This window comes from Saccopteryx bilineata, chromosome 5 (genome assembly GCF_036850765.1).
Source record: "Saccopteryx bilineata isolate mSacBil1 chromosome 5, mSacBil1_pri_phased_curated, whole genome shotgun sequence".
NCBI lineage: Eukaryota > Metazoa > Chordata > Mammalia > Chiroptera > Emballonuridae > Saccopteryx > Saccopteryx bilineata.
In genome coordinates, this window is record NC_089494.1 from 189,963,550 (window position 1) to 189,985,961 (window position 22,412).

Sequence of the window (22,412 nt, forward strand, 5' to 3'; positions counted from 1 at the left end):
ATCTCCTCTTTAGGGAGACCAATCTATGATTGTGTAATGCAAACATCTTCCTTTATCTTCACTATAAAGTCTTCCATAAAATTTTTATTGTTCACTAATGCTGTTGTGTCATCTCCTCTCTTACGGATCCAAAAAAGAGTTTTTAATTTTAGGCCTGTTCAAGTTTTTACTTATTGCTACAGAGGAATAGCAATGCCCAAGCTCCTTACATGAAGATCAGGAAACCTAAGTTTTTTACATTCTTTTTTTTTTTTATTAATGATTGCTTTATAGATAACCAGTGAGGTGTGGGATGGGAGTTGTTTAAAAAGTTCCTCCCCAAATAAAAGAAATCTTAGAGGAAAATGTTGATTTTGTCTTTTGACATGTTTTTGTGTAAGGTCATGCCTTGAATGGCAGTCTTTTGTCTTTGGCAGAAAAGTGCCAGGAGAAAAGCCCAATTGCTCAGGATGGCAGATTAGGGAAATGTAAGAATTTTAGGTTTTGATTTTCTTTTTATGAATTCCTGACTGTCTTATGACTATATTATCTCTTATTTATGTCAAAGTAGTGTCTGTTACTTGCAATTACAAATATTCAAATTGCTGCTATGAATATAAAAAGACAAATATAATAGAAAATATTGTAGATAAAAATATGGAAAGTTGTTATTTAATAAAATAAATGTTAAACATGAATAATAATAACCATAGTTAAAATAAACCTAGGATAAAAATTTGAATTCACTTCATATTTTTCTCCAAAAGATAGACAGTTATTTGGCTGGGTGTACTGAGTAAAATACACAGATGAAAGAATTACTACATGGTAATATCATCAGGTTAAATGAATAAATAATGTCAATAAATCTCAGTCATTATTAATTAAATGTTTGCAGATTATCCTTCTTGCATAAAACAGATAATTGTTCAATGTTTTATTTACTTTTGTTGTATTTTTTCCTCTAAGCAGTTATGAAACTTGAAACCTGTACTGTTTTCTAGTTTTTTTTTCTTTTCTTTTTGTTAAGTGGAGACTTGACCTTAACCTCTTTTGCCAAATATAGAATTGTTCTTTTTTTTTTCCTATGGCTACTGACCATGATTTTATTTACTGGTGGAAAAACAACCTTAGGAGAAAAGCGAGGAACAAAGGTGAGACTGGGCAAGCTCTAGAGCATTGAATCTAACTGCAAGGGATTGCTTGTAAAAGTGCGGTTGCCGTGGTTTCTGAATGCTTATTCAGTTTTCTCTTATCAAAACTTAATTCCTTCATACTTAGTTTCTGAAAGGTGACAGGGCTGCAGAGTTTTATTCTAGAGAACAATAAATCTTCCTTTTTCCTACACAGAATGGGTCTAGTCCACCTGCTTCTCCTCTTCTTTCTCTTCCCTCTCAAACGATTTAAAATATCTACAACTTCAGGGAACTTTGTACCAAGTAATTAAGCTACAATTTTATTAAGCATACATTTTATTATTTTGAATATCAAAGCATTTTTTTCTAAATCTTTATTTGTTTTGTCTTCTATAAAAAGCTAAGTTTAATTTTTTTCCATTATGTGAAGTATATTTCAATTTCTACTAAGTAAAAGTTAGCTAAAAAATGATTATTTTTATTGTTGTATGCAATAAAATAATATTATATAATATAAACTTACTATTTAAGTTACATGGGGAAAATATTAGGTGGTTTGTTATTTTAGAGATGTTTAATTTCTAATAGAGGAAAATAGGAAGAGAGGTGAGGTTGTAATACATTTATCTACATGTTTCTTCTTGTTAGCTGTGATGAAATATTAGAACAAGAAGATCAATGTGATAGATGATGTCAAAATAATGGCAGCAAGAGAAATAATCCTGCGCTCTCCTTTTGAAATTTCAACAAATTGAACAACTATAACGCAGGGAAGGAACCCCAGCTAGGGTCACAGGCACAACTGAAAGATCCATGCACCTAATGAACTAAAGATAGGTTGGGATAAAAAGGGTGGAAGATAAAATGCAATCATGGTGGGCTTTGGAGGGGAGAGGAAACAAACTTGGAGTAACTGGTTTTTGTTTTTGTTTTCTGCTGCTGGACTAAAGGTAGAAGGGAAGCTTGGGCTCTCTGGATTTTGTCTGAGGGGTATGAGAGGAAAACTCAGAGTGACTGAGTCTCCTTTTGCTGGGAGGAGCAGTGAGACAGAGGGGCAGAAGGGGAACATAAATCTAAGCAGTCAGAGTGCAGAGTCACAACCAGTGTTCCCACAGTCTTCCTGAAGCCCTCACTCAGCGGGGACAGAGAAAGCTAAAATATGACCCTCAGCCTCCCAGATCCTGCCTCCCTCACCTTGCAGTACAGAGACTAGCAGAGACATACCCCACAGCTATATCTCAAGAGCCCCTCTCTCCCTTGAGGAATGCAAGTGTTACACATCTAGTCTCCTGGTCTGTTGAGACATGGTAAGGAGTGTCTAGAAGCCTGAGATGGCCATTGTTAGAGGAGTAAAGCAGAAAAACTGAAGCCATAAGAAGTCAGAAAGCACTCACAACATGCTCCATCTACCAATGCAACTTTGGCATCATGCACATCATTTCAACAGCAACATTTCAGCAGACAACCTAGGAACTTCACAAAGTTAAAATTTGTAATACAGTGACACCTACTGGAAGAAACCTCTAAAAACTAAAATCTATTTTCTTTTTTCCCCCATTTTTATTTTTTTCCTTCTTATTCTTTTGTCTTTTTTTCATTTTTGAATTTCATTTTTATTCTTATTTTTGTGGGTGTTTTGTTTTTGATATTTTCTTTGCTTTTGATCATTTTTTTCTTCTGTTTTTCCTTCTTCGTAATTTTTAAATTTTTATTGTATTTTTAAATTTTTTCAATTTTTCAGTTGTTTGTGTTCTTAACAATACCACTCTAAAATACCGTGAAGGAAGAAGAGATCAAATACCATGGTTACACAAGACAGAGACATATTTCAGAAAGAAAAGAAAAAAATGTCCACAAAAAACTCACAATCAAATGGAAGCCTTGGAGTTAAATAATAGAGAATTCAAAATTGAAGTTCTGAAAATACTCAGTGGGATGTGAGAAAACACCAATAGACAACTTAATGAGCTCAGAAAACAAATTAATAAGCAAACTGAACACCTCAACAAGAAGATTGAAACTTTAAAAATAGAGATTAAGAACTCAATAAGTGAATTGAAGACTGAGGTAGTGAGTTTAGCTACTGAAACAAGCTATATAGAGGAAAGAATCAGTGGAATCAAAGACAAGCAACTAGAGATGCTACAGTGAGAAGAGGAGAGAGAATCATGGATTAAAAAAACTGAGAGAGCCTGACCAGGTGGTGGCTCAGCGGATAGAGTTTCGGACTGGGATGTGGAAGACCCAGGTTAGAGACCTTGAGGTCGCCAGCTTAAGCACGGGCTCATCTGATGTGAGCAAAAAAGTTCATCAGCTTGGACCCAAGGTCTCTGACTTGAGCAAGGGGATACTCGGTCTGCTGAAGGCCCAAGGTCAAGGCACATATGAGAAAACAATCAATGATCAACTAAGGTATCACAACAAAAAACTGATGATTGATGCTTCTCATCTCTCTCTGTTCTTGTCTGTCTGTCCCTATCTATCCCTCTCTCTGACTCTTACTCTGTCTCTGTAAAAAAAATAAAAAAATAGATGTTCCTCTCTCTCTCTCTCTCTCTCTCTACCTTCCTCTCTGGTTAAAATAAAAAAATAATTAAAAAAAACTGAAAGAGCTCTACAAGAATTGTCTGACTTCATCAGAAAGAGCAATATAAAGATAATAGGTATATCATAAGAGGAAGAGAGGGAGAAGAAACTGAAAAGCCTATTCAATCAAATAATTGATGAGAATTTCCCAAACCCATGAAAAGAGTTAGAACCTTGAATTCAAGAAGCACACAGAACCCTGAGTTACCAACATAAACAGACCTACTCCAAGGCACATCACAAAAAAAATGTCAAAAATCAATGACAAAGAAAGAATCCTCAAAGCACCTAGGGAAAAGAAGACCATAACATATAAAGAAAAGCCCATTACATTATTATCACACTTTTCAGTAGAAACTCTACAAGCTAGAAAAGAGTAATCCAAACATTCAAAGTACTGAAAGAGAGGAATAACCAGCCAAAAATACTATATCCATCAAAGCTATACTTCTAATATGAAGAAGAAATAAAAACTTTTTCAGACATAGAGAAGCTGAAAAAATTTATCACCAGGAAACCCACACTGCAAGAAATACTCAAGGGGGTTAGTCAACAAGACACAAAGAGCAAAACAAATCAGAAGTAAAAGTTCAAGTAAAAGTTCAACAAGGTCACAATAAAAACAAGAATAATTAGCCCTGGCTGGTTGGCTCAGTGGTAGAACTTCAGCCTGGCGTGCAGGAGTCCCAGGTTCAATTCCCGGCCAGGGCACAAAGGAGAAGCACCCATCTGCTCCTCCACTCCTCCCCCTATCCTTCCTCTCTGTCTCTCTCTCTTCCCCTCCCACAGCCAAGGCTCCACTGGAGCAAAGTTGGCCTGGGTACTGAGGATGGCTCTGATTGTGGCAGAGCGATGCCCCAAGATGGGCAGAGCATCGCCCCCTGGCGGGCATTCTGGGTGGATCCCGGTCGGGCACATGCGGGAATCTGTCTGACTGCCTCCCTGTTTCCAGCTTTGAAAAAAAAAAAAAAAAAAAAAAAAAAAAACCACACACACACACACACACACACAGCAAACAAAAAAACAAGAATTATTAGTGACAACAATAACATAAAAGTGAAGACGATAATGATCTGCAGTAGCAAAGGAGGATGGAGTGCAGAAGCACTCATAAGACAAAAGCACTCTTGTACACATGAGCATTATTCTCTTAATAACCTAATGGTAACCACTCATGAAAAAGCCACTACTGAAACACACAGCTTAAAAAAGAAGAAACATGGGAAAGAAGTATGAAATGCCACCAAACAAAAACAACTGACAGAAACAAAAAAGGTAAGAACCAAACAAAACATAGAGCTACAAGAAAACAAAATATAAAATGGCTATAGGAAATCCTCAAGTATCATTAATTACCTTAAATGTAAATTGACTGAACTCACTAATAAAGAAGCACAGAGTAGCAGATTGGGTCAAAAAAGAAAACCCATCTTCAAGAGACACATCTAAGCTGCAAGAGCAAAAGTAGATTCAAAGGGAAAAGTTGGAAAATGATTCTTCAAGCAAATAATATACAAAGAAAAGCAGGTGTAGCCATACTCATATGTGACAATGCTGACTTCAAGACAACAAAGGTAACCAGATACAGAGAGATATTTCATAATAATAAAGAGGATATTGTATCAAGAAGACATAACAGTTCTTAATATATATGCATTGAACCAGGGAGCACCAAAATATATATTTAAGACACCTACTAACTAATCTAAAAATAGAAGCAGACAAAAACACGATCATACTTGAAGATTTCAACTTACCATTGATGGCTTTAGATAGATCATCCAAACAGAAAATTAATAAAGAAATATTGGCCTTAAGTGATTCACTGGACCTAATGGATATAATAGACATTTATAAGACATTTAATCCTAAAATGTATAATCCCATATTATACATTTTATGTGAGTGTGCATGAAACATTCTCAAGGAAAAACCATATGTTGGACCGCAAAACTAACATCGACAAATTCAAAAAGATTAAAATTATATCATGCATATTTTATGATCATAGGCTTTGAAATTAGAATTCAATTGTAAGAAGGAAGTAATGAAACTCATAAAAATTTGGAAATTAAACAACATGCTTTTAAAAAATGACTTGGTCAAAGAAGAATTAAAGCAGATATATATATATATATATATATATATACACACACAGACAAATGAAAAGACAACACAACATATTAAAATTTCTGAGATGCAGCAAAAGCAGTAATAAGATGGAAGTTTACATCATTACTGGCTTATATCATAAAACAAGAAAGATTCAAAGTAAACAACCTAACATCAGACCTTAAGGAGCAGAGAAAGAAGAGCCAGGCAACTTAAAATCAGCAGGAGAAAGGAAATAGTAAAAATTAGAGCAAAACTAAGTGAAATAGAGAACAAAAAAACTATAGAAAAAATTAAAATAACAAAGAGCTGAGTTTTTGAAAAGATCATTAAAATCAACAAACCACTGGCTAGCCTCACTAAGGAAAAAAAGAGAAAAAATTTATATAAACAAAATCCAGAATAATAAAAGAGAAATTACAACAGACAGCAAAGATATACAAAAGATCATAGTAGAATATTATGAAAGATTATATGCCACGAAATTCAGCAACCTAGATTAAATAGATCAATTCCTAGAACTATACAATCTTCTAGACTGAGCCATGAAGAAATGGAAACACTAAGTAGATCCATAAGCAGGGAGGAAATAGAAACAACTATCAAAAACCTCCTCAAAAACAGACATCCAAGATCAGATGGTTACATTAGTGAATTCTACCAAACAGTCAAAGAAAAATTGGTACCTATCTTTCTCAAAGTCTTCCAAAACATAGAAGAAGAAGCAGTACTGCACAACACATTTTATGAGGCCAACATAACCCTCATACCAAAATCAGGCAAGAGAAAGAAATAAAAGGCATTCATATCAGAAAGAAGAAGTAAACATACCACTTTTTGCAGGTGACATGATCCTGTATATAGAAAGCCCCAAAGACTGCACCAAAAAACTATTAGAAACAATAAACCAATTCATTAAAGTCACAGGATACAAAATTGATAGACAAAAGTCTACTGCTTTTCTCTATACCAACAATAAAACTTCAGAATATGAACTAAAAACAAACAAAAAACCAAGAACAATTCCTTTTACATTTGCAACAACAAGAAAAGTACCTAGGAGTAAACTTAACAAAGAATGTGATGGACCTATATACTGAAAACTACAAAACCTTATTGGAAGAAATTGAAAAAGATACAATGAAATGGAAAAAATATTCTATGTTCATGGATTGGAAGAATCAACATAGTTAAAATGGTCATATTACCTAAAACAATATAAAAATTGAATGCAATCCCCATCAAAATTTCAATGTCATTCTTTAAAGAAATAGAACAAAAAATTACCAAGTTTGTATGGGACTATAAAAAAACCCAAATAGCTAAAAAAATCCTGAGGAAAAAGAATGAAGCCATATGTATCACACTACTTGACTTCAAATTATACCATATAGAGCCAAAATAATCAAAACAGGATGATGGTGGCAGAAACACAGACATACAGACCAATGGAAAAGAGTTAAGAGCCAGAAATAAAGCCACATATCTATGTATTGTACAAATCATCTTTGACAAAGGAGACACAGAAAGACAATGGAGATAAGAAAACCTCTTCAATAAGTGGTGCAGGGACTATTGGAAAACCACACGCAAAAAAATGAAACTTGACTACCGGTTGTCCTTCTGCACAAAAATTAATTCAAAATGGATCAAAGACCTGAATATAAGACTTGAAACTATAAATTACATAGAAGGAAACATAGGTACTAAAGTTATGGATCTTGGCCATAGAGAACAATTTATAAATTTGACCCCAAAGTCAAGGGAAGTAAAGGCAAAAATAAATGAGTAAAAATGAGTCTTATAAACATAGATAAAATGAAGGGGTTACCAGGGAGAAGGGAATGTGAGGGAGGTAGAGGGGACTTAAATGAATGGGAAGGAGACAGAGGTTGGGGGAGAAGAGTGTAAAGAGAGGCAAATATAAGGTGGCAGAAAATGATTTGACTTTGGATGATGAGTATACAACATAATCAATAGAAATGTTCACCTGAAACCTCTGTACTATTGTTGATCATTGTCATACTGTCAAAGTTCATTGTCTAAAATTAAAAACAAAAACAAAACAAAAAAACCAGACCAATGTAATTATTTAAATATGTAATAGTAAATCATTCAGAACATAGCAGCATTGAGCTGGCTAAGCATCAAGAGAAAATTATTCTTACTTGAAGTGATCAATTGCAACAAAAATGTAAATTGGAACCTACGCCAGGGAATAGTATTCTCTCAGGAGGAAGCCTGCAGAAATACTTCTCCCGTATTAGAATTTCAGAAGACCAATATAAATATATGACTGACTTTCTTTTGTTAATGTGACTTTTAATAATTAAATCATTATAGTACCTTTTACATTTATACTAAAAATAAGTTAGCTCATAGAGTTATTCTTAATTAATAGTGTTGTGTTAATAAGACTTAAAATATGCACAAAGACTTTAATTCCAGAAAAATCATTTTTAGTTAAATATTATGTGAATATTCAACCAATCTCTAAGCAGAAACATTTATAGGCCCCAAAATAGAAGGGCTAAGTAGTATTTTTTAAAATATTGTTGTTAAAAAGTTAAAAGAAATATTAAAAAAAATGACAGCAAATTCAGTGAATGAGTAGAAATGAAGTTCTTAAGTAGGGAAAAGCACTAATATTTGTGAATATTTAACTGTAAAAATATATGTCATGTAGAGTTTAAAGCATGGAATAATTAATAATCTGATTTAAATCACATAGTGAGTTCAATAATCAACTCTGAAATTTTCTGTTCTACCAGATGGATTTACAAAGTGGTTCCACAAGAAAGCATCCAGTCATAAAAAATAAAAATAAAAAAGCTTTCTTTTTTCCTTAAATATCAATGCATTTCCTGTTGCTCTTGAGCTGATTTTTGCTAAACTTCTAGGCCAAATAACAGTTTGTTTTTTTTAAAAAAAATCAATGACTTGAATCTATTAAAACTGATCATAGTATAAGATACTTAACTATGCAAAAAATTGCAATGTATATATTAATTAATCTTTCAAGACCTCAGGTTCTTCATCTATAAAGTAATGCTTTTAGATTAGGTGAACTCTAATATTGCTTGCAATTTTTACAATAATGAGAATGTACACCCTGGCCGGTAGCTTAATTAATTAGAGCCTTGTCTGGATACACCAAGTTTCTGGATTCAGACCCTGGTCAGGGCATATACAGGAAACAACCAATGAATGTACAGATAAGTAGAACAACACATTGATGCTTCTCTCTTTTCCTTTCTCTTTCTCTCTAATATTAAGAAACTTAAAAATTAAAAAAATAAAATACTGAGAATATGATTTCTACAAGATAGGGACTTGAATTTGAGTGTGGGTATCCAAAGAAAATAAAAAACTAGAACATAAAACCAAAATCAAACAAGTACAGAATAGCAGAAAAATATCACACATTTCAACAAAAGATGTAGAATATAGTTACTGAGTATATATTTTGTCATTTAACAGTATGGAATTAGCTATTAAATTAACCTTATTACTAATTATATTGCTGATAGTTTCATCTTTTTCTTTTCTTCCTATTTAACATCACACTTTTTTTTTTACAGATTTTATTTATTCATTTTAGAGAGGAGAGAGAGAGACAGGGGTGGGGGCAGGGAGCAGGAAGCATCAACTCCCATATGTGCCTTGACCAGGCAAGCCCAGGGTTTTGAACCGGCAACCTCAGTGTTTCCAGGTTGACATTTTATCCACAGCACCACCACAGGTCAGACACTTTTTTCTTTATATAAGTGTAGAATTCCTTTTATCTAGAATATTTCCTATGAAGAAATATCAGAAGTAAACAGAACTTCTTTTTCTGGACTAAAGGAATACAGAAACTAAAAGAAGTATAAAATACATAAGTGGCCTGACCAGGTGGTGGCGCAGTGGATAGAGCATCGGACCGGGATGTGGAAGACCCAGGTTCGAGACCCTGAGGTCACCAGCATGAGCGTGGGCTCATCTGGTTTGAGCAAAAATTCACCAGCTTGGACTCAAGGTCACTGGCTCCAGCAAGGGGTTGCTCGGTCTGCTGAAGGCCCACGGTCAAGGCACATATAAGAAAGCAATCAATCAACAACTAAGGTGTCGCAATGCGCAACGAAAAACTAATGATTGATGCTTCTCATCTCTTCGTTCCTGTCTGTCTGTCCCTGTCTATCCCTCACTCTGACTCTGTAAAAAATAAAAATAAAAAATAAATAAAAAATACATAAGCGAATGAAGAATGGAGACCAATTTTTAGAAATGTAGTTATGCATTTCATCTATGCTCAGGAATGAAAACAACGAGATGCACTTGTGGGGAAGAGTGATGACCTCTATTGCCATCACCAGCACTTGTGATGACATCATTTCTATGGAATTGTTTTTTTAAAACTTGAAGTCTGTATAATCTTCTTAACCAATGTAATCAAATAAATATAATTAAAAATAAGATTAAAAATATTTTCTACTTTTCTACCTAGTGGCTTAGATCTAACTCTGACAAAGATGTTTGAACTGTTAAGAAAAACACTATCCTTAAAAACAAAGATTACCATATTTCTTTAATATGTGGTATTTACCTATTTCTTCATCACTTAACAAAATAGACTAGAACTGAAAAAGGATAACTGTGGCTGATTATACCTCTCTTCTGGTTCAGTGCTCCATCCTGCTCATTTTTTGTGTAAATAAAGTTAAATATTCTTCCCTGATTAGGTGGTGGCACCGTGGAAAGAACATCAAACTGGGACGCAGAGGACCCAGGTTCCAAGCTCTGAGGTCGCCAGCTTGAGTGCAGACTCATCTGGCTTGAGCACGGGCTCACCAGCTTGAGTTCGGGGTTGCTGGCTTGAGCCCAAAGGTCACTGGCTTAAAGACCAAGGTTGCTGGCTTGACCCCAAGGTCGCTGGCTTGAACAAGGGGTCACTAGCTCTGCTGTAGCTTCTATTTAAGGTACATATGAGAAAGCAATTACTGAACAACTAAGGAGCTGCAAAGAAGAATTGATGCTTCTCATCTCTCTCCCTTCCTGCTCTCTGTCTGTCCCTATCTGTCCCTCTCTCTCTGACTCTCTTTATCTCTGTCAAAAAAAATTATATATATATTCTTTGTCTTTTTTATTCTCCCTCCCTCCCTGTCTCTCTGCTCTCATTCTCTATCTCTTACACATAGTGGTTCAGTCTGGTATGCCAACCTTAGATAATGTGGCAATAAAACTGGATGTGCAGATGCCTCTTCTTTTTTTTTTTTTTATAAATTTTTATTAATGTTAATGGGATGACATTAATAATTCAGGGTACATATATTCAAAGAAAACATGTCTAGGTTATCTTGTCATTAAATTATGTTGCATACCTCTCGCCCAGAGTCAGATTGTCCTCCGTCACCCTCTATCTAGTTTTCTCTGTGCCCCTCCCCCTCCCCCTAACTCTCTCCCTCCCTCCCTCTTGTGTCCTCCCTCCCCCCACCCCTGGTAACCACCACACTCTTGTCCATGTCTCTTAGTCTCGTTTTTATGTTACACCAATGTATGGAATCATGTAGTTCTTGTTTTTTTATGATTTACTTATTTCAGATGCCTCTTCAAGATACTGATTTCATTTCCTTTGGAAATATTCTCAGGAGCAACATGGCTTGATCATGTGTTATTTCTAATTTTAGTTTATAAGGAACTGACATTGTTTTACAAAATAGTTGTATCAACTCACATGTCCATTAACAGTGTATAAGGGTTCCTTTTTCTATACTTCCTGGCCAATATTTACCTTTCCTTTTTTTTTGATATGGCCCTTATAATTGATAGGAAGTGATATTGTGGTTTCGATTTGCATTTCCCTGATGATTAATAATGTGAGCATTTTTTCATACATCTATTGAACAATTGAATGTCTTCTTTGAAAAATATTTATTCAAGTGCTTTGCTCACTTTTTAATTGGATGACATATATTTTTTGTTATTATGTTGTATGAGTTCTTTATATATTTTGATTCAAGGTATATTACAAAGCTATAGTAATTAAAACAGTATGATACTGTCAGAAAAGCAGGCACCAAAACAGTGCATTAGAAAAGCAGCCCAGACACAAGCCCACTACTAATTTTGACCAGGGTGCCAAACCACAAAGTGGGGAAAGCATAGTCTCTTCAAAATTTGGTGTTGGGAAAGCAGATATCCACATGCAGAAGAATGAAACTGGATCAAGTCTTAGACCACTCATAAATATAAACTCAAAATAGATCAAAGTCTTAAATGTTACATCTGAAACTGTAAAACTCTTAGGTAAAAATCATAGGGAAAAAACCTCTAACATTGGTCTTGACAATGACCAATGTTTCTTGGATGAGATATAAAAAGCAAAGGAAGCAAAAGCTAAAATCAATAATCGGGACTACATAACACTAAAGAGTGACACAGCAAAGAAAACAACCAATTGAAAGGGCAACCTATAGAATGGAACAAAATATTTGCAAATCATATGTGTTATAAGGATTTAATATACAACGGTAATTTTCAATTTAAAACTAATATGTGTAGAAAGGTAAAAAGCAGAATAATATTATTTAAAGATAGATTTAAAAAACCTTCTTAATTTGATAAAAGGTAGCTAAAAAAAAAAACAATGCCAAAATGTATAGCACACATCATAAGAACTTATGAAATTTTGAATGCCTATACACTAAAGTTAAAAATGAGGCACAGATGACTGCCATCACTTCTTTTCAACGTTGTATTGAGTTTTATACTCATAGTGGTAAGTGAAGAGACTGTAATAAACATACATGTTTAGAAAACAATATTTATAGAAAATAAGTTTATATATTTGGAAAATCCCAAAGCAAAATCTACAGATGAGCACTTTGATAATTAATACATTAATCTATCAAGTTCATCTGATAAAAAGTTAATATACAATGATTAATGAAAATCAGAAAAAATTAGAAAATTAATTTTTAAAATACCAGTTTATTATCATTATACAGCAATATTTTATGACTAAGTTTAACAATAGGGTTTCAGATCCTATTGACAGGAGTAATGTGAGATCCTCTCTCACATTACTGAGAGATTTAAGGAGCCCATAAATGGGGAGGAGGCATATTTCTGTTATAAAAGTTTTAGTATGGTTAACATGTCAATCACTCCCATATAATTTATAGACTAACTTTATTCCCAGTGAGAACCTTATCAGGTATTGTTTTTGAAATTTGACTTTAAATTTTATATGGAAATGTAAACATCCCAAAAGAATTAAGAAGATTATTCACCACATATCTTGGGAGAGTAATTAAAACAGTGTATTATGTGTTAAAAAATAACCAATAAGTTATTGGAACAAAATAAAGCATTCAGATAATGGCAAAGGGGTATAGAAATCCTATAGGAAAAAATGAGATATGCATTATTGTCTTCAAACAAGTTCTTCAAAAGTCGATGTATGTTTTATTTTTAGCATGCCTCAATTTTGACTAGCCATATTTCAAGTGCCCAATAACCACATGGATAGTTGTTATTATTCTGGACAGTGCAGCATTACTAATAAGCTTCAAAATAGATGATACTGTATTTTATTAAATATAATATATATTATATTTTTTTATACTCATTCATATTTCAGAGTTCCTCAACCTAAGCACTAGCATTTTGGCTCAAATGTTTTTTGCAATTGGAGGGCTATCTTGATTGTTGTGGAATATTTAGCAGAATCTCTGACCTCTGCCCATAGGATTATTGTAGCACCCTTCTAGTTGTCTCCAGACATTTTCAAATGTCTCTGGTGGGATAAAATCACCCACGCTTGAGAACTACAGATATATAAAGTACATGCAAATAAAAACAAAGACAGTTACAACTCAATAGAAAACACAGGAGATAATATTTGCACTTTTTGATAATAAGCACTTTTCGACTGAAGATTTTCAAGTATACAATAAGGTATAAAAATATTCTTAGCCTCATCATTCATTCTGGAAATGCAAATTAAAACCACAATATGATATGACTATACTGCCACAAGAATGTTAATTTATACACAATAACATATACACAATAACAAATGGAACAAGTGAAAGTCTGTGGAACAGCTGGAAATCTTATAAACTGTTGGATGGAGCTTATATTTTAAAGCACTTTGGAAAACTGACAGTATCTGCTTAAGCTGAGCTTATCATACCCCTATTACCCTGTAATTCTATATTTGAATACATTCTCCAGTAGCTATTTTGTAAGTATATGTATTAAAACATGACTACAAAGCTGTTTATAGCAGCATTCTTTGTCAGAGCCAACACCTGGAAACAATACAAATAGATAAAAATAATTTTTGAATAGAATATTATAGATAGCAATGGAAGTAAATGACTTACAGCTACTTGCAATAACAATCCATTTTACAATCATAATGTTAAGCGAATAAACTAGATATAATAAAATATGTTCTGTATGATTTTATTAATAAAAATTCAGGTCCACGTAAATCCAATCTATGTTGGTAGAAGAAATTAACTTTGAGTAAAAAGGAGCAAATGATTTTTGGGATGGATGGGGTACTTGGGACATTTCAAAGGGCTGTTAACTCATCTGGGGTGTAGTTACACGGGTGTGTTCACTTTGAGAAAATTTAAAAGCTATACCCTTGTTATTTCCTGCTTAGAAACTTAAATTGGTCCTTTTGAATATCAACATGTAAGAAATCCTTTCTAATAATACCTAATCTTGATCATTCTAAATATTTATAAAAATAATTTTTAAAAGATACGGAGAGTCAGATAAGTATCTAAAATACAAACAAAAATCTTTCTGAATAAGCCACTGGGAAGCCCAGAGCAGCCGAGGGCTTTGTGAATGGGAATGGCAGGAAGGGCTGGACCACACCTACTACCAGGTTTTCTACTAGCTGTGGGCGCCCTTTTCCTTAGAGCAGAGTTTAAATCCCTATGCACCTATGGGGCACGTGGAAGAGACATGTGTTCTTAATCAAGAGCACACAAATCTGTAGTAACTTTTTATTTAAAAATTTCAGAAAACGGTGAATAATTTCAGTAACTTTAGAAAGCTTATATGAACTATTTGCACAAAATAGTATGCTCATTAAGCAAACATTGTTTTTTTTCTTAGTAACTGGCAAATATATATATTATTTTTATAAAAATCTAATTTTTTAAGATTACTTTTGTCTTGAGAAACACAGAGTTCATGGGGAAAGTGTTAATGCAATTTTAACTTTGTGAAATGAAATATAAAAAATTTGATAAATTCTTTTCACGCTGTTTCTAAAGGACTAGAAGTATACATAGTACATTCACAGTAAATATATGTTGTATGATTGAGTGATTGAATGAATGATAAATGACTACCTATTCTAACTCTGGCTTTTGGAAGGCTCCATATAACAGTTTACCATCATTGCAGGAAGCAGTCCACTTTCCTATAAGGCACACTCTCCTGATTACAGGTGATATCAATCACTTCTTTGCAGTTTTGGTGTATTAGATTACTGACCAAAACCAAAGCATAATGAAGCTCTCTGTCATGCTCAGATGGGAAAAAGAAGCTAGGACAAGTATTAGAAGACAACTGGGTTACATTTTAAACTTTATAATCACTAAAACACCCCATGCAAAGGACAGCCTAACTTTGAAATGGAAATGATGCACTTCTAAAACCAAAGTTGAAAGACAATCCCCCTTGTGCTTAACTAATTAGCACCTCTGCTTTAGAATAATATATGTGTTGGTTTCTTTCAACTTCAATGTCACCACTTTAAGGTGACATAATTGATAATATGCAAACATTTTATCACACATCAGCTTTTGTTTTAGCAGTTGGCTCACAAAAGAACAAATCACAAACATTGGCATAAGTGTGAGAGGTTATATTTTTCATAAAGATACTTTTTTTGTGTGACAGAGACAGAGAGAGACAGAGAAAGGGACAGATAGGGGCAGACAGAAAGGAAGGGAGAGAGATGAGAAGAATCAATTTTTTGTTGTGGCACCTTAGTTGTTCATTGATTACTTTCTCATATATGCCTTGACCGGGGGCTATAGCAGACCCAGTGACCTTGCTCAAGCCAGTGACCTTGAGCTCAAGCTGGTGAGCCTTGCTCAAACCAGATGAGCCATGCTCAAGCTCGTGAGCCTTGCTCAAATCAGATGAGCCATGCTCAAGCTGGCGACCTTGGGGTTTTGAACCTGCGTCCTCAATGTCCCAGTCTGACGCTCTATCCAGTGCGCCACCACCTGGTCAGGCAAGATACGTTTTTAATAAAAATACTACATGTTTGCATAGCTGTTTATATTTCAATCACTCCATGTTTATTTTATTCTCTAAACTATTGTGTTTACTGACCAGGATTGTTATTTATAATTTATAGATAAAAACAAGTGTCAGATAAACTTTGATAACCTTTACCAGGTACCTCTCACATACAGTTTCTGAGAGAACTAGCACTAAGAATTGGTTGCTAGATTTCCAGTCCAAGTCTTATTTTTACTTCATTATCATCATTTCTGGTTTGTTTTAATGACATGATTGCAAATTAAAATTTTTTATATTTCATTTTAAAACAATATCAATTTATATAAATATACTAGACTTCTAATGACTGATTATATAGACATGATTCAAATAATTTGAGAATTGCAGATATTATCTACTAGATTTGGGTAGATAATACTGATAAATGTATTTAAAAATCCATAGAAATTTAAATTATTTAGAGTCATTAAATTGATAAAGCCTTAATATGTATTCATTATATATATTATCAACCCAGCTGGGATACAGAGTAAAACTCTATCAATGAGCTAGTGAAAAACAGGGAATACTGAACTTTATGCAGTGTTCAGAGACAAACCAATAGGTATGGAAAAGGTACAAGTTGTGGTGAAATAAGAATCCCTTCATTTTTTTTCTTTTTATTGAATTAATTTGGGGAGATATTAGTCAACAAATGTATACAGATTTCCAGTGCACAATTCTATAACACATCGTATACATCTTAGTAGCTGGAGTCATGAGGACCACTTCCAACTCTTCTGTGATGGTTATCTTGAGTTCACGGGGACTTTACTGTTTACATTTAATGTTATTTGGTATTAGTATTAGGTGTACAACATACTGGTTAAATAATTGTATACATTTTTGGAGTATCTGTTATGAGCTAGGCACTCTTCCCAGTGCTGGGGATTAAAGAATGAGGTATTTGGCACTTAATTAGCTCATAACTTCAGGTGGAACCAAACATATTAAGTGCCATGTTTACAGTTTGACATAACAAGTATTCAAATAGAAGTTTATAAAAATGCCGTGGAAACCCAGAGGATTAAATTTGTAGTTAAGCAGTAGAGATGTGCAAATCTTATAAGTAGGCAGCATTAAAGCAAAGCCTGTAGGATGACTGTATCTCCAGGCATAGAGACAAAAAAGATTATTCTACACAGGGAAAATTATATATTCATCCAGCTTGGTGTATCACTCAAACCAGTGGGAAACTATATGGCTGGTGCTTAATTTATGCTCTGGAAACAAGAGTAGTAGAATATGAATCTGGAAATATAGGTTATTGTAAACATCCATGCATGCAATGGTAAAGAATGCAGACTTTGTAGGTGAAGAAAAATATGAGAAGATTTGGAACAAATGTCTAGATAAGCCTGACAAGTAGGTGGTGCAATAAATAGAGGGTCAACCTGGGATGCTGAAGACCCAGATTTGAAACCTCAAGGTCACTGGCTTGAGCATGGCATTACCCAGCTTGACTGTGGGCTCACTGGCTTGAGCGCAGAGTTGCTGGCTTGAATGTGGGATCGTAGACACAACCTCATGGTCGCTGGCTTCAGCCCAAAGTTCACTGGTCTGAAGCCTAAGATCACTGGTTTGAAGCCCAAGGTTGCTGGCTTGAGTTAGGGTCACTAGCTCAGCTGGAGCCCCCAGCCAAGACACATATGAGAAAGCAATCAGTGAACAACTAAAGTGCTACAACTATGAATTGATGCTTCTTATCTCTCTCCCTTCTTATCTACCTGTCTTTCTCTCTCTCTCTCTCTCTCTCTCTCTCTCTCTCACACACACACACACACAAAAAAAAAAAAAAAAGAAAAAATATTTTAGATAAGAATTGTGTTGTAGAAAAATAATGAGAGGCAAAATGCAGAATACACTGCAAAGTAAGATTGAATTTTACCATCAGTTATGTCAAATTTATGGTATAAAAATATAATATCTTAATTGCTTTTTAAATTTTATACCAGAATTAAAATGGTGATCCTTCATCTCAGGACTACCAAGATCATTAAGGCTTAATGAACATGTGAGTGCTGATATATTATAGAGCTATGTGGTATAGTGAATAAGAACATTTACTCTAAATTATATATACACCTAGATCTACTTGTTTCTACTCTTGTCAGTTGTGTAAATCAGTTAAATGCTCCATGCATGGATTTTTATCTGTAAAATGTGGAAAATGGTATTATCTTTTCCGTGTAGCTCTTCTGAAGATTAAACACATTATTACATGTTAGGTACTATAGCTATAATTATCCCACAGTGGTTTTCAACTGGTGGTAATTTTGTCTAACAGGGGATACTTGTAAATGTTAGGAGACATTTTACTGTGGGTTGTCACAACTGGGAGGGGATGCTCCTATATCATCTAGTGTATTGAGGCCAGGGATGCTTCTTAATAACCCACAAAGTATAGCACAGTCAGCTATGACACAGTTCTTGTCTTAAAATATCATTAGTGCCAAGATTGAGAAATGATATTTTTTCTGAGTGACTCAGGAAAATTTTTATCATTCAGTTAGGAAATAAAAACTTGATTTACTGAATTGCTAAATACAGATATGATTCTGGGTAAGAAGATGGAAAATTTCCCCATGTATTCTATCAGTCACAGTCATTTTCTAGAAGCTACAGATTTAAAAAAAATCAGAATGTTGAAAGCTCACAGAACCTACAGATAGAGACCTAGACTTGACTGCCTAAGAAGCCAAAAGCAAAGCATAATAATAATGCATCCATAAAAAAAAAATCTAGGCATCCTCTCTCTCTCTCCCCAGAGCACATCTACTCAAATCTTCAGCTGTATTTCCTAAGCTCCAAGGGCCCTTCTTTTGCTAGTAAAATGTTTCCTTAACTCATTTCTTCTACAGCTCAGTTTTACTACATCAGTAACTTTCTGAATAAGCTTTCGCTTATAATTTGAAAAAAGCAAAACAAAACAAAACACCAAAGAACACAAAGAACTGCTTCCTGAAGGGCTACTTAGCCTCTCTGACAAGATCCCACACATAGGCACTTACCTGCAGAAATCTCTAAAGAAGCAGTTCCCTTCCACCGCCACTTGGCAGAAGTACTGATTTGTCCCGTGTGACTAGGACTTAAGGATGCTTACTTCCTTCTCCATGTCTCATGTGAGTGCATCTGATCTGTAGACCAGAGGTGACATGAACACTCCTGCCTCAAGAGAATCTTGGAAATCAAATTTTAAAAAATCCAACTGACCTCTAATTTAATTGATTTACCCTTTGTTGTAGAGGGAAATAATCTCAAGTTCTTTCAGTGCTCATTTAGCATCATAAAGTGAAAGATGTTCTTTAACTTCTGTTGTGAACCAAAATTTCAATACTTAAGAATATGAACCCTCCTGTTCTTTCTTACACTTCTATTAACTTTTATTAATATATCGGATAGTTTTAGGACATATCTGAGACAACACATCCCCGTCCCTTACTTAATAACCAGTATTAACCTATTAACCATTTTAGTCATCAGACAAAACATCTAAATTTTCTATTCATCCAGAGGCAGGAGGGGCTCATTTTTGAGTAAACCATGTTATGAGTTGAATTGTTTCCTCCTATCGATATGTTAGTACTAAACCTCAGTACTTCAGAATTTGATCATCTTTGGAAATAAGATTTTTACAGAACTAATCCAGTTAAAATGAGGTAATTAGGGTGGGCCCTAAATCAGTGTGATTGATGTCTTTATACAAAAGGGAAATTTGAACACAGAAACACATGCATACATAGATGGAAGATGATGTAGAGACTTAAGCAGGAAGATGACTGTGTGTCTTAAGCAGTGCATTTACAGCCATGGAAAGCTAAAGATTGGTGGAAAACACCAGAAGCTGAAAGGGACAAACAACAATTCTCTCCTAAACTGTTAAGAGAGAATATGGCTCTGCTTAAACCTTGCTTTGAATTTCTAGCCTCCAGAACTGTCAAACAGTAACTTTCTGTATTATTAAGCCACCCAGGCCTTGGTATTTTGTTACAGCAGTCCCAGGACGCTAACACAGCATCCTCCCCTCAGGTTTCAAGGCCATTGAACCAGCAGAGCCAATAATTATGAAAATGCAAAGCATATGTATTGACTTATTAAAAAAAGTAGTGTCCTCCCATGGAATAGTAAAGTAGGTAATCAATTACAGTGTCTAACAGTTAAAGGGAAGTAAATCGAGACTTCTTTTCAGAAATCTATAAACTATATAAGAACTGGAGCCTGATTTTATTTACCATTAAATATTTTGATGTTGTAAGAGTATCTACACATGTGAGATGCTCAATACCTTTGCTGATTTAAAAATTGGAAAAGAGAAGATGATTACTTGTAGGTTTTAGTATAATTTTAGTTCACATATTTATTTATGAAAGAATGGAGCCATTAGGAGGGAGCCATTAAAGTTGCAAACAATAAAAGATATTTAACAAACCAAAGTACTAGTGTAGACAAAATCAGCTATAAACAAAAGTTACATACAAGAGTTAGCTTCACAAATGTGTCAGAATATTCTTCCTTTGAAATGAGGAGGAAAAAAGTATAAACAAGTAAAATACAGATATAATTCTGCAGGTGAAATGTAGAGATTGCAAGAATACATAAAGTTAGTTTCTAATTTCCTGGTAAAGTAAGGAGCTGGCTGTATTCCAAAATCAGTGGGCAGGGTGTGGGCATAGAACTTGAGAAATATAAGCTAGATTGAAGTAGTTACTGAAGGAAATGAGAAAAGTTGTTGATTAGTATTAAGTAAAAGGATTGCTGTACAGAATTGAAGGGCCAGCTGAGGTTGAAAATTAAATTTGTAATGAAGACAATCAGCTCAGTTATGTGATCTTCTCTAACAGCCATTTGGGCAACCTGAGAGAAAAAGCAGAGAAAATGGATGTTAGTTTTTGAGATGGCTGAGGCAGGTAAGGCAGATGGCCAAGAGGGTGATGGATGAAAAAGTGCTATCAATACTGTATTTGAAATGAAGGATCATGGGACCCAGTGTAAGGAAGTAAGGGCTGCCAGGAGGGGCTGAAGGAATTAGAGAATGAAGCAGGGTTGACCAGCACAGGTGTCATTGAGGTGAAACAGTCGGTTTATTGGGAGTAAGGGCTTGATAGAGGGGAAGGAGTCAGAGGTTGTGGTCACATGGAGAAACCCGTGTTCTCATTTCTTAGATATAGCATTTATCATCAGCAACAAACTCTTTACTAAATGAGCACACAATCCAACATTTCTAGGTCAGAGATGCTATTTCTATAGCTCATCTTCTTGCAGGAAAACAGAAGCAGTGTCTATGATTTTGGTTATGAAGTAGAATAGTTTATTTCTTTAAAAAGGTTAAAGATTAGTGAAAAATTATGAGGAATAGTAATTTCAAGCTCCCTTCTCATGTGATTAGAAGCTGAGAATTGTGTACATATGCTATCAAAAGTTCCCACTTTTGCCCTAGTTTCACCCTTGTAAAATACCAATTTTTCATTGGACCTGCTATTTTATAATACATTTGATTTCTATGTAATGTCCACAAATGATCAGAAAAAGAGTGTTTTTCTTCCCACTAAAACAACACAACAACCTATTTCTTTCTCCTGAATCTTTTTAAACTGCACACAGAAAGGTTATTTGGACTGACTTCAGTTCCTAATGTCCATTTCTTCATACTTATTATTCTGGAAAAGTTGTGCCTTACCCAATACTGTCTATTGTAAATTGTATCTTTCTGTACATAAGCATATTAAAATCTAAGATCAGTTGGTATAGGTTAATAAGCTAAATATATAGATTGTTACAAATTTCTACTAAGCAAAAATTAACAAAAACTGGAGTTACTTACTTATCGTAATAAGTAGCACTATGCCTAAAAAATAATTAGGGTGATCAACAATATTAATTATATTTCTAACTAAACGTAAAACATTAGAATGTATTGCCACAAGTGTAAAAGGTTAGTAGAAGCAGGCTCTAGTAGAAACTTATACCTCAAACTACTATAATGGTCCAATAGGGACAAACTGCATTTGCAGAATAAGCTACTTTACCAGTGAAGGCTAATGCCAGAGACAGTTAATACCTTCTGTATATCACAACAACAGATGCAACCCTGGAAAAAGAAAGGTCCTGTTGACCCACTCAAATCCATCTGAAACTCTTCTTTTAATCTTTTGTATATTTCTATTCTGCAAAGTTTAGGAAGTGTTTAGAATGATTTGAGAAAGTCTAAAAGAGAACATAAAGAATTTAAAAAAATGAAGGAAAAAATATGTGAAACAGAACTGAAAAACTTGAGTTGTCTAGAAAAGAAAAAAACTG